The sequence below is a fragment of the Equus przewalskii genome, chromosome 5 (genome assembly GCF_037783145.1).
Source record: "Equus przewalskii isolate Varuska chromosome 5, EquPr2, whole genome shotgun sequence".
Taxonomy (NCBI): Eukaryota; Metazoa; Chordata; class Mammalia; order Perissodactyla; family Equidae; genus Equus; species Equus przewalskii.
In genome coordinates this window covers 22,942,419-22,962,712 of record NC_091835.1, presented here as the reverse complement: position 1 = coordinate 22,962,712, position 20,294 = coordinate 22,942,419, and the positions used below count along the sequence as shown (strand labels likewise).

General features: G+C 45.0%; 1 long non-coding RNA gene across 3 annotated transcripts in view; it reads right to left on the bottom strand.

Annotated features, from left to right (window-relative positions):
* The window catches only part of LOC139083285 (uncharacterized), a 30,711-nt gene extending 11,343 nt beyond the window's left edge, over positions 1-19,368 (bottom strand). Inside the window, exons 1-3 of one of the 3 annotated variants that reach the window (XR_011539881.1) lie at positions 18,470-18,912; positions 7,389-7,553; positions 5,186-5,308 (exon numbers count right to left, since the gene is read on the bottom strand). This is a non-coding gene — a long non-coding RNA (uncharacterized lncRNA). Of the gene's footprint in view, positions 1-5,185; positions 5,309-7,388; positions 7,554-18,469 lie in introns of all 3 variants that reach the window. The other 2 variants (XR_011539882.1, XR_011539883.1) reach the window with 2 other exon arrangements.
* Positions 19,369-20,294: the final 926 nt, after the last annotated feature.

Below are 20,294 nucleotides of genomic sequence, written 5' to 3'. Positions count from 1 at the left end.
ATGAATAAAGCACAGCTATTAAGAACTGCTATGGGGTGAATGTCACACAAGGTAGTCAATGCTTTGAGTAAAGATCAGCTTCGAGCACATTCATCTCAAAGACAAGGTGAAACACAACGAGAATAGTGGCCAAGATTGCAGGGTCTTTTTTGTTGTTTTTTTTTTTTTTTGAGGAAGATTAGCCCTGAGCTAACTACTGCCTGTCCTCCTCTTTTTGCTGAGGAAGCCTGGCCCTGAGCTAACATCCGTGTCCATCTTCCTCTACTTTACATGTGGATGTGGGACGCCCACCACAGCATGGCGTGCCAAGCGGTGCCATGTCCACATCCAAGAGCTGAACTGGTGAACCCCGGGCCGCTGAGAAGCAGAACATGCACACTTAACCGCTGTGCCACCTGGCCAGCCCCCCAAGATTGCAAGGTTTTTGACGAGGATCCTGCAGTTGTAACTCAGCCTGGCTGTACTCATAACCCCTTTCGAAGAATTCATAATAAACAATAAGATGCGCATAGCTCTCATCAGCCTGTCCCCAGCCTTTGACCGAGGACCCAACCAGGCTGAAGTGTGCGCTCCCAAAGGATTCCAGTATTCACGCCCACATGCCATCTGCATTTAAACACCGCTGCGTGGATGAAGTGCCTTGGCAAACCAAACTGTAATTCCAAACGGCACAAAACAGGACTCTTAGGTTCCCCCCTCGCCCCTTATAACTGAAGTGGCTTTTAGCAGCACTGGCTGCCTGCCCTCTCGCCTGGGAAAGCTTAGAACAAGTCCTCTTATGCGGGCCCACATGGTTTTACTGTCGAGAGCTGGGAGTAATCTCAGTGGTAAAACCGGTCCGGCTGCTTAATTATTGCCAGAGATTATAGTGTGATATTAACTTGTCTCACAGTCAAATCCTCATCCCAGCAGATGTTCTCCAAAAACTGTCATGACATAAGGCCACTTAAGGATACATTTTGCAATAATTTCTTCCTGCTGATTTCACTGAGAAATCGCACGGAATCAAAACTAATTTTCTATGGGCAGTACTACTGACATTTTTTCCCTTGGCCACGATGAGGAGCCTACCGCAAAAAGTTCCCAGCTAAAATAGTTTCTCTAATGTTCTATATGGAATAGAACTTTGGGAAACCCACTTGGCTCTTAACGTGTTCCAAAGCCCTTTCGGCTTACTTCTAGTGGAGGGTTTTGGTCGAGATTCTCAGTCGCTCCGAACAGACACGCAACGTGATCATCAAACTAGCTCTCTGAGGTAATTGGGTCTGACCTCGATCAATGACACAAAAGATCTGAGCCTGGTGCACTTTTCAAAGCCAGTCATCCCTCTACAGAGGAACTCTTACCCAAGCTCCCATTGAGAAATGTCTGACGGACATGAAGTTCATGCAGTCCTGCACAGGTTCTAGAATTTTCCACATGAAGCACAGTCTATATTATCTCATTCCCTTCTCTCCCATGGAGCGGCATTTTGCCATCCAACTTTCCACATGCATGTAGTGATGACATAAAAGAGCCTTGACGGGCCAGCCCTGTGGTGTACTGGTTAAATCAGACATGCTCTGCTTCAGCAGCCCAGGTTCACAGGTTCGGATCCCTGGTACAGACCCACACCACTCGTCAGCCATGCTGTGGTGGTGACCCCCATATAAAGTGGAGGAAGATTGGTGCAGATGATAGCTCGTGGCTAATCTTCCTCAAGCAAAAAAGGAGGAAGATTGGCAACAGATGTTAGCTCAGGGCTAATCTTCCTCAGCAAAATAAAAAAAGAGAGTCTTGAGTTATTGAGGACATTGTATGTCACATCACTTAAGAAGCCCAATGTGAAGAAGTGGTTTTACACACACACACGCACACACAAGGAAAAATTTAACTTCCCTGAGGGACTCATTTGTTTTCTCTTCGTGAACATTGAAACCTGATAGCATTTCATGTTTCTGTTTCTGCTTTCACTACCAGAAAGATCAGAGGCAAATGTGCATCTCAGTTTTGGTATGGGTAACGCCGTCTGATCTCATGTCTTTTTCTAGTACCATGTCTTTTTCTATGTTTTCTACGCCCCACACTTCCGCCATCTTGAACTTCTGAACTTCTCTCCCAGCCTTGGTGCCCTTGGTCCTAATGTATTATTATTTCTTTCTTTCATTCTTTCTTTCTTCCTGTCTTTCTTTCTTTCTTTATTTTTGAGGAAGATTAGCCCTGAGCTAACATTTGCTGCCAATCCTCCTCTTTTTGTTAACGAAGACTGGCCCTGAGCTAACATCTGGGCCCATCTTCCTCTACTTTATATGTGGGATGCCTGCCACAGCATGGCTTGACAAGTGATGTGTAGCTCCACACCTGGGATGTGAACTGGAGAAGCCTGGGCCACTGAAGCGGAACATGTGAACTTAACCACTGCACCACCAGGCTGGCCCCCTAATGTATTATTTTTATATTCATTTTTTTTCATGATTTGCACATCCATTTTATGAAAATCACTTAAAATTGTTTGGGAAAAGAGGTAGGTATATAAATCAATCAAATTGATGAATAATGAGTTCATAAAGTTAAAATATCTTTAAGCAAGATTGTAGCTACATTGATCAAACATACATTTCCACGTGTAAGCCTGGGAGTTAAGGCATTGATTCCCACAGGAAGTATTCTTCTGAATGTCAAAATTAGAACAAAATGAGGAAGACTGATACCCTTTAAACAAGAAACCGTGTCCCTTGGGGCTCTGCTCCCTCACGGAGTCCAGTGCCTCCTGCATCTCCTGCCCCTCTCTCTCGACTCTTCATCCATCATGCAGACATGCCCAACCTTGCAGCAGATTAAAAAATGAAAAGAAGCAACAATCTTCTACCCTTGGTTCTATTTCCCTCAGAGTGAACCTTCTAGAAGGGTGGTCAATATTCCATGAATGGGAATCCAAGACTTTCAAGGTAGCTCAGAGCTGGACCCAGCACTCCTGGATCTGCAGGAACAAAATAGTACCCAAATCTTGTATGGATCTTTGTCTGGCTGATGTACAGATAGGTATAATAGGAATGGTGGTTTCCAGCATTCAAAAATCTTAACCCATTGAGGACTATATTCTATTTATACTGCTTGACACTCGGAGGTGAGCCAATGAATTTTGTGTAACATCTCGCATAGCAGTAAGTGGTACAGACCTTAGAAGTAGTCTGAGCCAAGCTTGCCCACTCAGGGTCCTCTCCACCACGTGCCTGCAGCCAGTCCCAGCTTCTGCCAGCCCTGCCCAGCCACTGAGATGAGTGCCTTCACCGCACCGGCCCCTGCCTGGGCCCCATGCCAACCAGCTCCCCTGTGCCCATCAGCAAGATGGACTGACTGTGAAGAGGACGAAGAGCTTCAGCTTCAGGGCCCTCGGGGGGCCTAGTAATGAGCTCTCTTAGGCATTTGTTTTGTGCAGTTTGCCAAGTGACGTCTTTGCACCACTACCAGTTAAACCCACCATCTGTTTCTACTCCCGCTTCCTCTCCATTATCCTCCTGCAGGTGTTGGAGGGGCCAGGGGGTTTTGGGGATCCATTTAAGGGGAAGCTGATTTGGGAAATGACTAGTTGGGTTCATGGAATATTTTTCTGTGGTTTATGTCCACTTCTCTGTACAGTTATGTTACTGGTCGCCATCTTGGTTTAGGAATAGCTTCTGGGAATTCTCCTGCTGCCCCTCAGCTGTCCATCCAGCATGCTGACACCTGGCTTTGACAAACTGGTTACCTGTGTCACCAACACAGAGAGTATTAAGTGGCAGCCCCTGTACTAGAAACCTGGAAATGCCCCTCAATCGTACACAAAAGACTTTTGACTGCTGCTTTTCCAAATTTGACAGTAATCCTACAAATTTAACTGAGTTTCCAGTACTGGCCCCTTAACATTCCCATTACCAATAACGTGTTGTGAAGCGGAAAGAAACGCCTCTAGACCATCAAAAATACAACTCATTTTGACCAACTCTGCCAAAGGAAGGACGGCATTGGCTGTCTAATCTCTCTGTAGAAAGTGATAATCCAAAATTATTGTTGACTACAGACGTGATCAAAGAATATGCAGCCCAATGGAAGGAGAAAGCATTATAGACAGGGGTTAGGCAGTTAAACAAAAACGTTAACTGTGATTCCAAATTTCATAAAACAAGATTGGTTTTCTAGATTTTGTAACATATGTTACATGTCAACATTTCAAAATTTGTGATTTGTTTTGATTTCTTTTCAAATATAAATAAATACCCACCTAATTTTGTGCTTGAAATTATGTTTTCTCTTTCTTAAAAAGAACCCCAAATGTTGAACACTGACACACAAAGCCTGCACCCTCCCCTGCCATCAGGGAACACAGTCAGAATTACTCTGATTGCCCAAGCTCAGGGTCCTCCAGTATGGTGGGGGTCCCAGGTGCCCACTTTCCATCTGGGCTTCTCCACTTGTGCCCCCATGACCACTCAGCCTACACCCAGTTCCTTTGCTCGGATGGGGTGCTGCCCTGATGGTCACCTTTTGTAACAGGCCCTGACACCCTCTTATTACTCACCATGCCCTCTTCCCGAGGCCTGGATTGCCACTTATCGCCTTAGCCCGTGGTTGGGGTTCTTTCTAAAACCAGGCAGACTTCTCCCAGGATCAAGATGGTAGGTCCCAAGGGGAGGCTGCTGGGAGCAGAACTTGTGCAGTGAGACCCCAGCTGCTGAGTCTTTAGATGGGACCTCTTGGACATGAAACAAAATACACTGTCCCCCCATCTCTCCAATGAGGCATCCACCACTCTCTTCTTGGGCATTGTGATGTCAACTGCTTAGGGGTTAGGTGAGCTAAACTATCTTTTCCCAAATTACTTCCCTCCCACTGCCAGTCTTTATTTCCTCAGTGAAACGGGAAAATAAATAGCCCAGGCCTTACTAGATTATGGAGCACTAATAATATAATCCACATAAAGCCTTGGGCACAGTGCCTGGAACATGAGCAGTGCTCAGTAACTGTTAGCAGTAGTTGTGGTTGCTGATGTCACTATTTTTATTAATATTATTAATAATAATGCCCAGTGTGCCATCAATGTCTTCTAAATCATAGACAGAAATGTTTCGCAGTTGAGGATAAATGACGGAGCCCTGCGGAAAGCTAGGGGCTCCCCCTTAATTTGAAAGCAATCAGCCCCATTTCGGTATAGACATTAATTCCTTACCAATCCAGCGTGATCCTCCAGCTTACGTGTCCAAAGGATACCAGGAGGAACTTTTCCAAAATGTTGTTTCGATCTAGATATATTATGTCTACAGAAGGCTTCAGTTCTGTGAGTCCAATTTCCCTGTAAAAACACAGAAATGAAACCAATCTTACATGATTGGCCATTACTGAACTCTCACTGGCTTCTCTCTCCAGAGGCTTATAAACCATCTACCTGAAAGTCATTTCTAAATTCTTGCTGTGGACGCAGCCCCTAGGTCTGTGGTTGAAGGAGATGCTTCATCTTCCTCTTTTTATAGAAAGTATTATGCCAGGGTTTTCACATGGACCACAAGCTTTACAGAAATAACTACCACATAGGTGTAGTTGGCTCAAACCGGGCCAGCAGTACCTCTCCATCCTAATTATCTGATAATTTTCCAGCTGTTCAAAATAGAATTCCATTTCCATCTATAATGCTACAAGAGAGGGGGGCATGAGTTTTTCACAGTAGTGATTTTTAAAACATCTTCTTGAATTTGGCTTTCTAAAAGACTGAGGCTTGTATCTGAATCTAGTTGCTCCCGATAACTTGAGAAGGTGCAATGCTTGGATCTAAATAAAAAAGACCCGCATCAAGTTCTTGGCTTTGTCCCTCCTGTCCAGGACACAATGAATTGGGACCACTTTGTTTCTTTGACTGACACCAAGGCCAACCCAGATCAAATCAGAACTGGATTCTGGTGAAGGGGAGGCCACGGCAATAAGGGCTAGTGGAAGAGGTGGGGGCCATGTGAGTTATTTGTGGCCTGAGAAAAAGAATAAACATATGAACAATATCTGCAGAGGATGTCCAATGTTTCTATTTGCCTCACTCCTATTTCCATCTGTTTAGGTTGTAGCACATTGGCATCTTTTTCTGGGACCGCCTCTCCTCTACCCTTAGACCAGGTAGTTCATGCAAGGCTGACTCATCTCTGGCTCTTGGGCAAAGGCTATGAAATTGGCCGGCCCAATGACATGTCACAACTGCTCAGCCAGAGTGATTAATTGGGATGTAGGGTACATGACCCAAACCAGCCACCAACTTGAGCCCCAGTCCTGGGACTTTTGCTGAAACTCCTGGGAGAGAATGTCTCTGCTGTTGCGAGCCTGGAGCCTCCATCTTTGGGAGGCTGAGAATAAAACCAACACAGACAAAAGTAGAACCAAGAGCCGGAGACCAACTTCTGACAACATTGCCTGGATATCTGGAACTAGTTTCCCCTAAAGCTAGACTTAGCTCCCAAAGGAACTTTTACTCATATAAGCCAATAAATTCATTTTTCCATAGGCCAACTTGAGTTATACTTCTGTCTGTTGCAACTGAAAGAATCTTATCTGATTGTCTGCAGAACCAGAGAGCTTCGAAAGGAATCAGGCAGGCCGAAGACCAAAGGTATTGTGGCAGTCATCGCACAACTCATCAAATGTCTCCAATTCTCAATTTTCCAGGCATGTATTAGGATAGCACTTCTCCATCCCTTTTGAAGTTCGCTGGGGCCACATGACTTGCTTGGGCAAATGAAACATAATCAGAGGGGAGCATATCACTTCCAGGGAGAAGCTTTAAGTTCAAATGTGTTATTTCAACACATTCCCTTTTTTATGTCTTGCCAATTGTGGAAACATGGAGAGGAGCCTCCCTCAGCCTGGGTCCATGAGATAGAGTTGAGCCCATGCCCCAAACCAAGCAATGATGGACACGTAGCATGAGTAGGGGAGAAACAAACAAAAACAAAGTTTTAAAATCCACTGGTATTTTGGGCTCGTTTGTTACTGCAGCATAGTTTATCTGATCCTGATTGATACAAACATCTAGTCTATGGGAACAAGAGTGACAGCCAGCAGGAATCAGGCAAAATGGGCTTCTTCAAGTGGTCAGCCAGCCAGCTACATCATCTAGGTCCTCCATGTGAGGGGAGAAGTAGGTAGGAGGATCTTGAAAATCGGAAGCATCCAGAGGACCATTAGACAAGGCACATGAATGTTGCTGGAACAAAGAGGTAAAAGAAATGCTTAAATACTAAAGGGAAGACTTGGATAGGTTAAACAGTAGATAATGCTTGTGAGTGACACCAGCGAAAGGAGATAAAAGAAATAGAACTTGAAAGAAAATATGCAAGTGATCACAGCCAGCAGACAGAACTCAATTGACTAATGAAACTATACTTGAAATGTACCTGCTTGGATGGTTCTGTGAGTCAGATTCTCAGCTCCCTGACTTATGCACGTTGTGCTGGAACTCGTGGTAACTCTGGAGAAGGTCCTCAAGAGACCGTGATCCAAAGGGTGTGGTCACTGGGATCCGACTCTACTCACCTTGTCCCTCTCAGTAGTGTGGGATCCTGATAGGAAAAGAGAGTTCCAAAGACTATCAAAACACAAAATAATCTGTTTTCTTTTGTTTGGGGCCTTCTTAAATAGCTTATTGTTTTAGTTGTCTATACGGCAAATTATCCCAACACTTGTTGTCTTAAAACAATAGACGTATTTATTATGTTACAGTTTCTGTGGATCAGGAATTTGGATCAGCTGGATGCTTGTGGCTCAGGGTCGCTCATGAGGTTTCAGTCAAGGTGTCTGCTGGGGCCACGGTCATCTAAAGGCTTGACTGGGCCTGAGGATTCACTTGCAAGATGGCTCACTCACATGACTGTTGGGAGGAGGCCTCAGTTCCTGACCACACGGGCCTCTCCATTGGGCTGCTTGAGCATCCTTACAACATGGCAGCTGGCTTCCTCAGAGCCAGTGACCCAAGAGAGATCAAGGAAGAGGTCACAATGCCTTTTAGGACCTAGTCTCGGAGTTTAGACCTGGTCTCCAAGAAGTTACAAACCATCGCTTCTGCCACCTTCTATTTGTTAGAAATAAGTTGCTAAGCCTACTGACAATCAAAGGAAAAGGCATTAAGCTCCACCTCTTGAAGAGAGGAGTATCAATTTTGGGGCAAATTTTAAAACCACCACAATCACACAAATTATTCTTTTCTAGTATGGACTCCAAACACGTCCACATGTTAATCCCTGAAACCTATGAATATGTGACCTTACTTGACAAAAGGGCCTTTGCAAGTGTGCTTAAGTTAAGGACCTGGAGATGACGATGTTATTTTGGATTTTTTGATGGTCTCAATATAATCACAAATGTTCTTATCAGAGGGAGGTAGGAGGGTCGGAGTCAGAGAAGGAGATGTAAGGACAGAAACAGTGGTTGAAGTGATGTGAGGAAGGGGCCATGAGCCAAGGAATGTAAGCTGCCTCTGGAAGCTGAAAAACGCAAGGAATAAGAGCCTCCAGGAGGAAGGCAGCTCTGCCAACATCTTGATTTTAGAACTCCTGACTTCCAGAACTGTAAGAGGATAAATGCGTGGTGTTTTAAGCCACTCTCTTTGTGGTGATTTGTTATGCAGCCATAGGAAACTCACACACACTTCGCTAGTATTTAGTGAACACCCACCACGTGATGAGAATGCAGAGCTGCAGGGTATACAGAAGCAAATGAGAGAAACAAGGGGCAGAACATAAACAGGCAAACAAATATATGAACAAAATAAATCAATTTTTGATCACTGCTATAAAGGCAGTAGTACCAGGTGATATGATGCAGCCACTGTGGGGTTGTTGGGAGTGGCTATTTGAGACCAGATGATCAGGGAAGGCCAAGTGGAGGAGGTGAGCTGGGCCATCCATGAGAAGAAGGAGCCAGCCTCACAAACAGGAAACAGGAGAGGAGCAGAAAAACATCCAGAAAGAGGAAACAGCACATGCAACATCCCAGAGGCAAGAAGAATTTTGGAGTATTCCAAGGAGGGAAAAACCAAGTGAACAAGGGAGAGAGATGGGCAGGGGTCTGGTCCAGCAGGACCAAGAGAAACGGGGCACCAGAGCCAGGCTCTGTTCAGGATTTACAGAGACAATGCCCCCTGGCTACTCTTGGGTGATGACTGCACAGGCGCACAGTGGACACCAGGAGGGGAGTTAGCACAGGCTAGAGGCGGGGTGGTTGGACTCGGGTGGGAGTGGTGGAGAAAAGAATGGCTGAATCAGAGTGTGTTTTACAGATGGAGGTGACAAGATTTATCTGTTGGATATGGCGTGGGAGGTGAGCCAAAGAGAAGAACCAAGGGAATACTCTGAGCACAGAAGGTGCATCTGTAAATTTTGCTTCACTGGATAGATGATGAGAGCTCCTCATCCCGAACACTATGGTGCAGAGAAAGAGGACACTGGGTTCCCCAAAGGCTGGTGCTCCCCCCTGTTGGCTATGTGACCTTAGATGTGCAACTACATGGTCCCTACAGCCTACCCAGTGTGGAGATTCTTTGACTTATTAATGGCTTTTATCCAGAGGGCTTCTTGACCTCAGGAATCTACTGCATGTAACTGTCAGCAGAGAAAGCAAGGAGCAGGCAGCCCCCCGACATGCTAACACTGGTGGATCCCATTATCCACAGAGGCACAAAATGATCCAGGCAGCACCTCAGAAAGAGAACACGCCGAGACAGCTGGGAGACGGGAAGTAGCTCCTTAAGTTGGTTTCCAAATTGCTCCAGGATGCTTTGGTGTTAGCTCTAGAGGTGACCTGTCACCAGGGTTCATGTTTGTCCTTCCAGCTGGAGTCTCCGTGCTTCCGAGGAGCGATTCTGGCTCCTTCTTTCTTTACGTTCATCCAGGACCTGTGACTCAAGTTTATTGAACTCAACTGATAAACACTGATGGAATTAAAACGTCAGCTTCCGCATCCATAGTTCATCCGTTCTCCTCACTGAGGATGTCTGACAAGGGGCTGCTGACTCAGAGAATGGTGCTCAGCCTCCTTTCAGACGTATTAACTCCATCTCATGAAGAACCAAATTCTGCAATGCCCAGGCTGAGAGCTGGACTGTGAGCGCCCACAAGCGAGAGCTAATCTCCCGCACGCTCTGCAGGATGTGCAAGGTGATTTTGGCCCCCGGCCTCTGTAATTCCCATGCATAAGGTCTATTTCTTCAGAGGCAGGAGTGCCAATAATTTTTGCCAAGTGCTCACATCTGTTTTGACACTTGACTTAATTACCACATGGTCCTATAAAAAAAAAATCACCATTTTTTTGGTGCTTTGTTTGTAATAAGAGTTCCAGGGTCTGTTTGTTGAGTGAATGTGTGAATGGATGGGTGAGGGTGATTTCTGGGAAAACTGGATCCCATTGGCCAGACTTCTCGGTGGAAATTATGGCTCTGACAGCATGGATGTCAGAATGACAGGGTCAAAAGATTTGCCAATGATACCTGAGGTCTAATATTCATGGATATCAGCTATGTGGCTTAAGGCATGGGTCACAGCAAAACTTCCCAATATTTCCTTAGATTACACCACTTTAAAAATCAATTGCAGCAGTTACAAAGGCCGTGTGCATAGTATTGCCTTTTCTTTGAGGAGTTGCTCTTACCGGCAATAATTTCAATGCCTGACCAGTGGCTTTGGAGAACTGCATGCATTCATTCCTTATCAAATAAAGCGTGTTTCTACCCAGAATCCCAAAGCCATGTGATTCCAGGAAACAACTGCTTTGGAGCTTCCAGAAAATGATGACATAAATAATGGAACAGATGGGAAATGAGAGAAATGCTACTGCCCCATGAACAGTTACCTCTATGTGGTATTTCTACAGCAGCCCATGCACTTCACGTCTGTCTGAACACAAGAACTAATAAAGGCTACATTCCTTAGTGAACGCAAGAATGGCTCAGCTTTCTTGCAGCTCAATTTCTTGCAGTACATACCCAAACCGATCAAATGGAAAAAGTGAAAGTAGGGAATCTGGTTGAACGACTAAAGGGTTGCATCATTTCTTCCTTGCAGAACAATTAGCCCAGCAGCACTCAATTTCGTCTCCTATTGTGCTAGATAGACAAAATCGGTACTTGCGCTCTCCAGAGAATAACTCCTTGGTGTATTGGTTCAAAGAGCATTATTTCAAAGGATGGAGGCAGAGAAAACCTTGACCAAAGAGATTGCTGACCAACTGTGGTTCTGGCTAATTGGATTTGCTGGTTAACTTAAGAACCTTGGTCTCCCCTCCCAAACCACCCCGTCACAGCCTCCTCACTCTGGAATTTGCCAAAACACAGCTGTGGTCATCTCACTTTCTTGCCCACAACATTTAGGTTTTTGTTTGCGAATTTGTTTGAACATTAGCTGAAAAAATATTTTCGTATCTTACAAAGGAAAGCAAATTAAGCAGAGCTTGATGCTGTGGGATTGGGACCCTGCCATGGAATCTCAGCTGACTTTTGCATTTTGGTTCACACTTTTTACTCCTTCTCACATTGCCTCAGCTCATGCTGACACCAACCCTCGGGGGGAGGAGAGGGTTTTGCTTCCTCCATTTTTCAGATGAGCAGGGTACCAACAACCAGACTAAGGAGTTTGGGCCTTTCTTGGGGAGGGATGAAAACAACCTGGACATTTTAGTCAAGTCAGTGATAAAACCAGAGCTACCTACCAGGATCTTAATAAGCTGGTGGTGATGATTATGATGGTGGAAGAGTCAGGGAAGGGAGAGAAGTCCAAGGCAGAGAAACAAGTAGATCATCCTAGGAAAGAGGCCATAAATTGGGTTAAGGCTATGGGAAGGTGACGGAAGGGGGGCCAGATGCAAGGAATTTTCTAGAAAGGGCATTGACTTTCCAGAAGTGGCAGCCTCTAGGATGGTGGATGGAGACTCTGTAGAACCATCACAACTAGTGAAGCCCCCAGAGGCCGATTGTGTCACCTACAGAAACAGGGGTCAGTGGAGGGGAAGGATGTAGGATGGGGGAGGACGCGAAGTCCATCCTGATATGCAGAGTTGAGGTGTCCACAGGCCAGCCCGGTTCTGTGGCTATTTATACCACCTCAAATTTGGGCTTCAGCTTAAGATATGGCTGAAATGGAGATTCAGATTTGAACAGCGACATGCGGTTGTAGGAAGAGAAAGAGGGCGAAGGAAGGGAGGACAGAGAAAATGGAAGACAGCAGCAAAGACAGAACCAAGAGCTCTGGGTGGTTCTGTGAGTGTCCTATCGCTTATGGTGTGAATAGGAAAATAGTTCAGTCTCAGAATGCTTACTAAAAGGCGTTTTGGAATTAGAGCCAGTCTTGGATTCAGTTTCTGTTTTGATAGAATCATCACGTGTATAGTGTAGAACATACAACTTTCAAAAATTTAACGATAATTAAGGCCAGGGATTTACATCAAAATGTAAGGTACATCAAATGTAATTTACGTAAAAATGATGGTTGTATTTACATCAAGAGAACAAAAGAAGATTAGGAGAATTAGAAGATCATTTATGCCTGAATGTGTGTGTGTGTGTGTGGGCACAGATGTATGGAAATGATACATAACAAGCAGGGCCGAATTCTCCAATGGGCCAGGTATCTGTGGTTTCGAAATGAGAGAGCTTTTGCTCCTTTAAGTTTCCATAGCCCAGCTCAGGGCTGTTATGATTGCTGAGCTCTGTGGATTTTGTGGCTCGACAGGAATGTTAGCCGAAGGCTGCTCATCCCTCGGAGAGTCAGGCAGATGTGGGCTTCCCCTCAAACACCAGAGAGCAATTTTTCAGTTTCCTTGGCAACTTCTGGAAGTCACAGGAAATCTGTCACCATGAGGTGCTTTCTCATTTCTGTCTGGCCCTTTGATATTCTGACCAAAAGAAGTTTTTCTTCTAAAAAATGTATGATAGACAACAAGGGAAAAGATAGATAAATTGGACTACATCAAAATTTAAAAAGTTATGTGCATCAAAGGACACAATCAACAGAGTGAAAAGGCAACTTATGGAATGAGAGAAAATATTTGCAAATTATATGTCTGATAGGGGTTAGCATCCAGAATATATAAAGAACTCCTACAACTCAACAACAAAAAAACAAGTAACCTGATTAAAAATGGGCAGAGGACTTAGATAGACATTTCTCCAAAGAAGATATATAAATGACCAATAAGCACATGAAAAGATGCTCAATATCACTAATGATTAGGGAAACACAAATCCACACCACACTGAAATATTACATTATCCCCATTTGTATGGGTACTATCAAAAACCAGAAAACAACAAGCGTTGGTGAGGATGTAGAGAAATGGGAACCGTTGTGCACTGTTGGTGAGAACGTAAAATGGTGCAGCCACTTTGGAAAACAATATGGAAACTCCTCAAAAAATTAAAACTAGAATTATCATACAGTCCAGCAATTCCATTTCTGGATTTTTACCCCAAAGAATTGAAAGCAGGGTCTCTAAGAGATAATTGTACACCATATTCATAGCAGCATTATTTGCGATGGCCAAAAGCTGGAAGCAACACAAGTGTCCATCAACAGATGAATGGATAAGCAAAATGTGGTCCATACATACAATGGAATATTATTCAGCCCTTAAAAATGAAGGAAATTCTGGCACATGCCTCAACGTGAATGAATCTTGAGGACGTTATGCTAAGTGAAATAAGCCAGTCACAAAATGACTAACACTTCATGATTCCATTTATATGAGGTGTCTAGTGTAGTGAAACTGATAGAGACAGAAAGTAGAATGGCGGTCACCAGGGCTGGTGGAAGTGGGGAATGGGGACTGAGTGTTTAATGAGTGCAGAGTTTCAGTTTAGGAAGATGAAAAAGTTTTGGAGATGGGTGGTGGTGACGGTTGCACGACAAAGTGAAAGTACTTACTACTGAAACGTGTGCTTAAAAACGGTGAAGGCAGTAAACTTTATATTCTGTGTATTTTACCACTTAAAAAATTTAAGAAGGTATGATAAATTTTCCGCTCTTACTTTTCCTCTTAGTATCCTTTCGATACATAGAATTCTGCATAATTGTGGAAAGGCATTTTGAGGGAACAGCAGCTTTGGGGCCCCTTTGGGTGACAGAGCAGTTACTAAAAAGGAAGATCGTGTATGAGGCCACAGACCAGAATCTTCCGTGGAGGGAGACAGACATCAGCAGTTCCCTTAGGTGTACCGTGTCTTACTTTCTCAATTTGTAAAGATGCTCTTGAGCCAGACCTCTTAAAACTTGACCTCTTATAAAATACCCTCAGCAGGTCAAGTGGACAGCAACTCCATGGGAAAAAACATGTTTCCAGCCTCACATGCAGTGAGTGTGTGTCCCTCTGTGACTGGAGGGACAGCCAGCAGTCCAGGAGTCAAACGTCCCCACAAGTTTGTGACCCACAGCTCCTTCCCACCTGGGTCTTGAGCAATCAAGGTCTCAGAGCCTGCCTTGGGGACAAGCGGTGTCCTTTCTCACAGAGCTGGGATTTGAGGATGACCAGATGACCAATTGAGTAGAAACAAATGGAACAAGGGTCCATTCATGTCCAGGTCACAGGACCGGGTCACAATGCCTATAAATCACTCTTTGCCCAGGACGCATAGTGGCCTATGTGAAATGACCACTGCCACACACGGCCACACTCCAATGGCTTTTTTGTTGGGAGGTGCTCTCAGGCATGCAGTCTGCTCTCCTCCCAGCCTCTGAGGGGTGCCGCTGAGAAAGACCCCAGTGTCTGACCCTGAGACACATGTGTGCCTGAGTCAAGTCCCCTTGGTGTGGCCTGTTCGTCCCTCAGATGTACAAAAGCATGACTGTGGTTTGTTGGTTATTACATCCACCAAAGAACAGGCTTTACTTCTAAGAGAACAGCGATGCCAAATTTCCTCCATCGTGGCAAGCTGCCGATGTATGCAAGGAGCAGAGACCCTTCCAGAACATCTCACCCTAGTGGGTCCTGCAGAGAAGAGGAGCAGAGAGGAAGAGAGGGAATCAGTCCTTTGTTACTTGATTTTATAGCCATTTAAATTTGTTAAAGCAAGCGTGCATCCCTTCAGAAAATAACAAAGAAATGCACACATACGAAGGTGAAAACTACCTTTGATGCTACAGACCTGACTTGGGTGTGGGTGTCTCCGGAGCATCTTAACATATATTAGATATCAGAGAACGGGCTGGGGCGAATTTGAACAACAGATGTCATGTGGACAGATGTTGAAATTAATGAAATAATATTTCTCCTGGCAACGCTGCTCAAGATAACCATGAATACTGATAAAAAATAATCAGTAGCATCAGGTAGGTGAATATGCAATGGGTCTATCAGAGTTAAAAAGCTGAAAATCATCTTATTTCTGAGGCTCACCTGAGCCAGAAGCCCAAACTTCTGAATGTCAATAAGAGAGAAGAAAAAGTCAAAAATCTCTTCCCCTCTTGCAGGAATCTAGGGAGAAATGCATGCTGGCTTCAATAGACCCCAAGCATGACTCCTGGGTCGTGTGGCTCCCCCTGACAAAACCAGAAGCATGGCTCAGTCTGCGACAAATCCCCCAGAAGGGCTACCCAGCAAAGCAGTTCTCCGGGGATGGAGCAAGGCTTTACCTGGAAGGTCTGTGTTTCTACAGCACTTATCAAATTCCTGTGGATGTTGGAGGATGGAGAGACACATTCAGGAGGGAGTCGCAAATGACAGATGTTTATAACATTAAAGTATAGTTTGTGCACCACTACCAGGAAAGAAATATTAGCCAGAGAATAATGGAATTTGGTGGAAATAACAGCTCCTCCCCACAGACTTTATGTGAATGAATATGTAACCTCAGACCCTGCCCCCCCCCCCCCCCCCGCCAGGATCACTTCAACTGACTCCATCCAGAATCAACAGAATGATTAAGATTTGCCTTTCAGAAAATCTGCAGTCATGTAGCCAGGGCATGCGCAGAAGAAATCTAGACCTGACCCGACCATGGAACCATCCTCCTCCCCACAGAATCCAAGGATGGGGACACGACCAGAACTTGAAAGTCGGACTCTTATCTGAAGCAAGAGCTCCCTCATTCAGGAAGAGCCAGTGTTAAAATTCCTTCCCCACCTCATCCAAATGCTTAGAACTCTATCATAAAAGTTTAGAACCTCATTGTAAATGTTTAGAACCCTGTCATAAATGTTTGAAACCTTACCATAAATGCTTGAAGACCCCCAAAGCCTCTCCACCAGTGTTTGCACATGCCAGCCTGTTCTCCCTAACCTCTGAAATTTCGCCCTAAATCCTGAATCGGGGAGGCAGATCTCAGGGCACAAGCCTCATGTTCTCCCTGCAGATGGATCACGCAGAATAAAGCTAATCTCTTTTCCCAAAGACTGGTGCCATAATTAATTGGCTTGTTTATGCCCATGGGGCAGAGAACCCCAATTATGTGTGGTAACAAATAATTCACATCTGCAACGCATGAAACTCAGCAGGAAGATTATTCTCAAGGATCCCAGTGGCAGCTACACTCACCCTTATGAGGGAAAATGAATGGAGGTCCCAAGCCCCCTCCCTACTCCCTGGTTACATAGTCCACAAAACTCATGAAATTTCAAGCTCCCTGTTAAAGATACTAAAACAATCAACACATCCTCAGCTATGGGCAAAAGCGGCTGTCAATGGAAGCATCTCTAGTCTTACAAGAAGACTAGAAGACCATTCCATCATAACTGAGGGTCCTTGTCGCCCACCTTAGCGGCCACTCTGCTGGCCTGGACCTAACTCAGACTTTCCACTGGGTGGTATGACCACGTGCAAGCTCTTGTTCACAGCCAGCTTCTGGGGGCCCATTAGGAAAGGAGCTTTGTGAAATATCTGAGAAGGATTCCGAATAAACATCATTCTCAAGGGTTAACGTAAATTCCATGAAATGTCTCTACAAGTGGGTTATTGGCTATGAAATTAACAGAAAAAAACCCTCCAAGAACAAAAGGATCCTAAAATGTTTGAAATTCTTTCTTAAAATGTCAAGACTCTTCCCAAGTTGACTCACTTTCTTCTCAATAGTTATTTTTTCCATCACTAGGAGCGAAGACACGAAATATCCTTTTTGTCTGAAAATCTCTAATTTTACTTAGTGTAGTTAGATCTATAAAGTTGGGTGGGATTGTTTGCTTGATTTAGTTTTTTTTTTGTAATATAACTTTTTCTATAATTGTTGTCAGGGTGCCAGAAACTCTGAGAACTTAAAACAAAACAAACCAAACCCTTGCCTGAGGTCTATAAGCTGCTACAGCTCTTCTCTTAACATGCCTGTAACTCTGGTTTTCCAGAGCAGGAAAGCACAATACACATTCTTTTTTAAACCTACAACTCTCTTTTCCCTTAAAATAGCTACCATGTTAATAGAATTTCACTGGATTATAAGACATACACAAGAAAACAATTATTTCCACATCTCAAATGCTCAAATAAACTATGGTCCATCAACACAGTGGGAGCCATGAAAATACAGCTATTAAAAATTATATTTTCAGAGAATTTTTAATATTGGCAAAATGTTGACCATCTGACGTCAAATGAAAGCAAGCAGGCTATTAAGCTGCCTACACAAACTGTGTGTTCTAGGAAAGAACTCTTTTATTTTTTATTTAGTTATAATTTGTCAAGGACTTGCTATGTGCAGGCAACAGAAGAACCTTCACAGACTTCATCTCATTTATTCTTTATGAAATCTCTACGAGGTAGATGTTGTCCCCATTTTATAGATGAGAAAAGTGAGGCCCAGAGAAGTCAAATAGTCCAGCACTTGAGCATGGTAAAAGCAGCATTTGAACTCCATACCTGAGCTCTAACCTTAACTACACAGGGGTGTGGTTTCCTCACCAGCAGCATCAGCGTGACCTGAAACTCAGACATACCAGCCTCACCCCAAACCTTCCGAATCAGAATCTGAATGTCCTCAAGATCTCCAGGCAATCCATCTATACGTTCAACTTCGACACGCACTGCTCTACACAACCATGTGAAGAAGAACAATGTGGAGAAAAGGCATCAAAATGTTAACAGTGAGTAATTGTGACTTCACAGGTGACTTTAATTTTCTTATTTACACTTTTCTGTATTTTCCAAATAGCTTCAAGGAGAATAAAGTTCATCCATAATAAGAAAAATGTTGACATGAGTTTTCCATTTTCACTTGTTGATACCATAGAACATGGATCTACAACATCGTAAGTTGCAAAAACATAAATCAGAACCAACTCTTGCCCCTCCATCACCATCCAAGTCCAGATTTATGAAGCATAGCCATGGATTTTGATGTAAACAAGAAAGGGAAAGTCTAAAGTGGGGAAGATGCCATCCAGTGGGATGCCATCAACCGCAACTGTTTTGAGAAGGATGGTCTCCAACCTGCCGGGGCAGACTGGGGGTCCAGCAGAGATGCCGCATGGAGACAGATGGAGAGAGAGCAAGCAAGATCGGGTGTACTCACCAGGGAGGTGTTGCGCCGCAGGCTAGGGTACCAAGGAGAAGTTTTACCAGGGAACGAGCTAATGAGTGGATTCGAGGATGGGCGATGGCGTGCGGCCCACAGAGAAAGATGCTGGATGCTTTGAAGATGAAAGCACTGTCACAGCCCATCATCAAGAGACTGTCCATCTGCAGCTGGGACACGGTGCCTGCATGCCTTCCTGCCCCGTGCATGGAACCGCCCTGCCACGGCACTGCATGAGAATGGGCAGCAACAGAAACAAAACTCAGTCCAAAGGCAGGCAGCCCCGGCTCTGCTTTTCCTCTGCAGCCGTTTCAAAATCAGCAGGGCAGCTGTAGAAAGCATCAGCGTCTCTTAAATGCTAACAGTCCATGGTGTGAATTGCAGATTTATCTCGGACTTTCTCCACTGAGAGCAGCTCCTTTGTTCTAATCCTCTTGTCCGGTTCTTGACTCTCACTGGCTTTGAATAGCCAGTAAGGCTTCTCTGTACCCAGGAATGGGATTCTGCCCAGCCCCTCATCAGACCAGCCATCTCTAGTGGCCCCAGATATCTCCCCCACTCCAGCGACACCCCTTCTCCCTGCCCCTGCCACCCACACGAGCATTGAGGGAAGGGGTCCTGGCCCCTGGCCACAGTCCATTCACCAGAGGGTTGATACTTAACCCAACCTCGGCCAGCAAATTTCTCTGGAACTTTTCAACTTGGATCTAAGGGATCCCATGCCTCATCTGCAGTGAAAGCTTTTAAAGACAAAAATCCAGGAGCTGTCGGTGGTCCCATCTCCCTGTTCATGTCGAACACCAGCCTGTCCTGACAGAGCATTCAGAGGTGCCCACACTCCTGACCTATTATTCCTGAGATCAAGCCCTTTGCTTAGTGAAATCGAAAGAAGGAAATAGCCACAGAGGACCTGCAGTGGGCTGAACTGCGTCCCCGGAAGATATGCCCAACTGGAACCTCAGAAGGAGACCTTATTTGGAATAAGGATCTTTGCCGATGTAATTAAATTGCCTTCATTAGAAGAGATCATCCTGGATTAGGGCTGGCCCTGAATCTTTGTAAGACACAGAGGAAGAGAGTGGTTTAAAGAAACACAGACACAGAGGACACAGCCATGTGAAGATGAGGCAAAGAGTGGAGTGAAGCAGCCACAAGCCCAGGAACGCTGGGAGCCACCGGGAGCTGGAAGAGTCACCGCAGAATCCTCCCCTAGAGACTTAGGAGAGAGCATCGCCCTCCCGGCACCTTGATTCTGGACTTGCGGCCTAAAGAGCTGTAGACAATAAGTTTCTGATGTTCGAGGTCACCGAGTTGTAGTACTTTGTTACAGCAGCCCTAGGAGACAGCACAGTAGGGCAGGTGCTGGGGCAGAAACTTGAATTAAGCACTAAACACTGCCAGGCAGACGGATTGGCAGTGTCAGTAGTAGGGATGGAGGCTTCCAGAAGAAGCAGCCACGTGAAACAAGTCTTGAAAGATGCACAGGAGGTGGTTGTTCTGGCCAAAGCTGAGCAGAAACCCTGTAGGGAGCCAGCCGTTCTTGAAAGAGCCGCACGTGGGGCAGCCCTGATGGGAGCTCCATGATAACCAACAGAACGGTCAGCGGGACACGCGCAGTGAAGCCTGTTTCATCTGGTGAAAGAAAAAAATAAATAAGTCAATTTATGGCCATATCAGCCCTGCCCCAGGGCAGCATGCTTGCAGAATGCTTCAATCCAGAAAATACACATATTACAAAGGAAGCCAGAGGGATAGTAATGCAATGTGGGCAGTGACACCCGGAAGTGAGCAGAGTGATATCCCTGACACGGACACACATGGA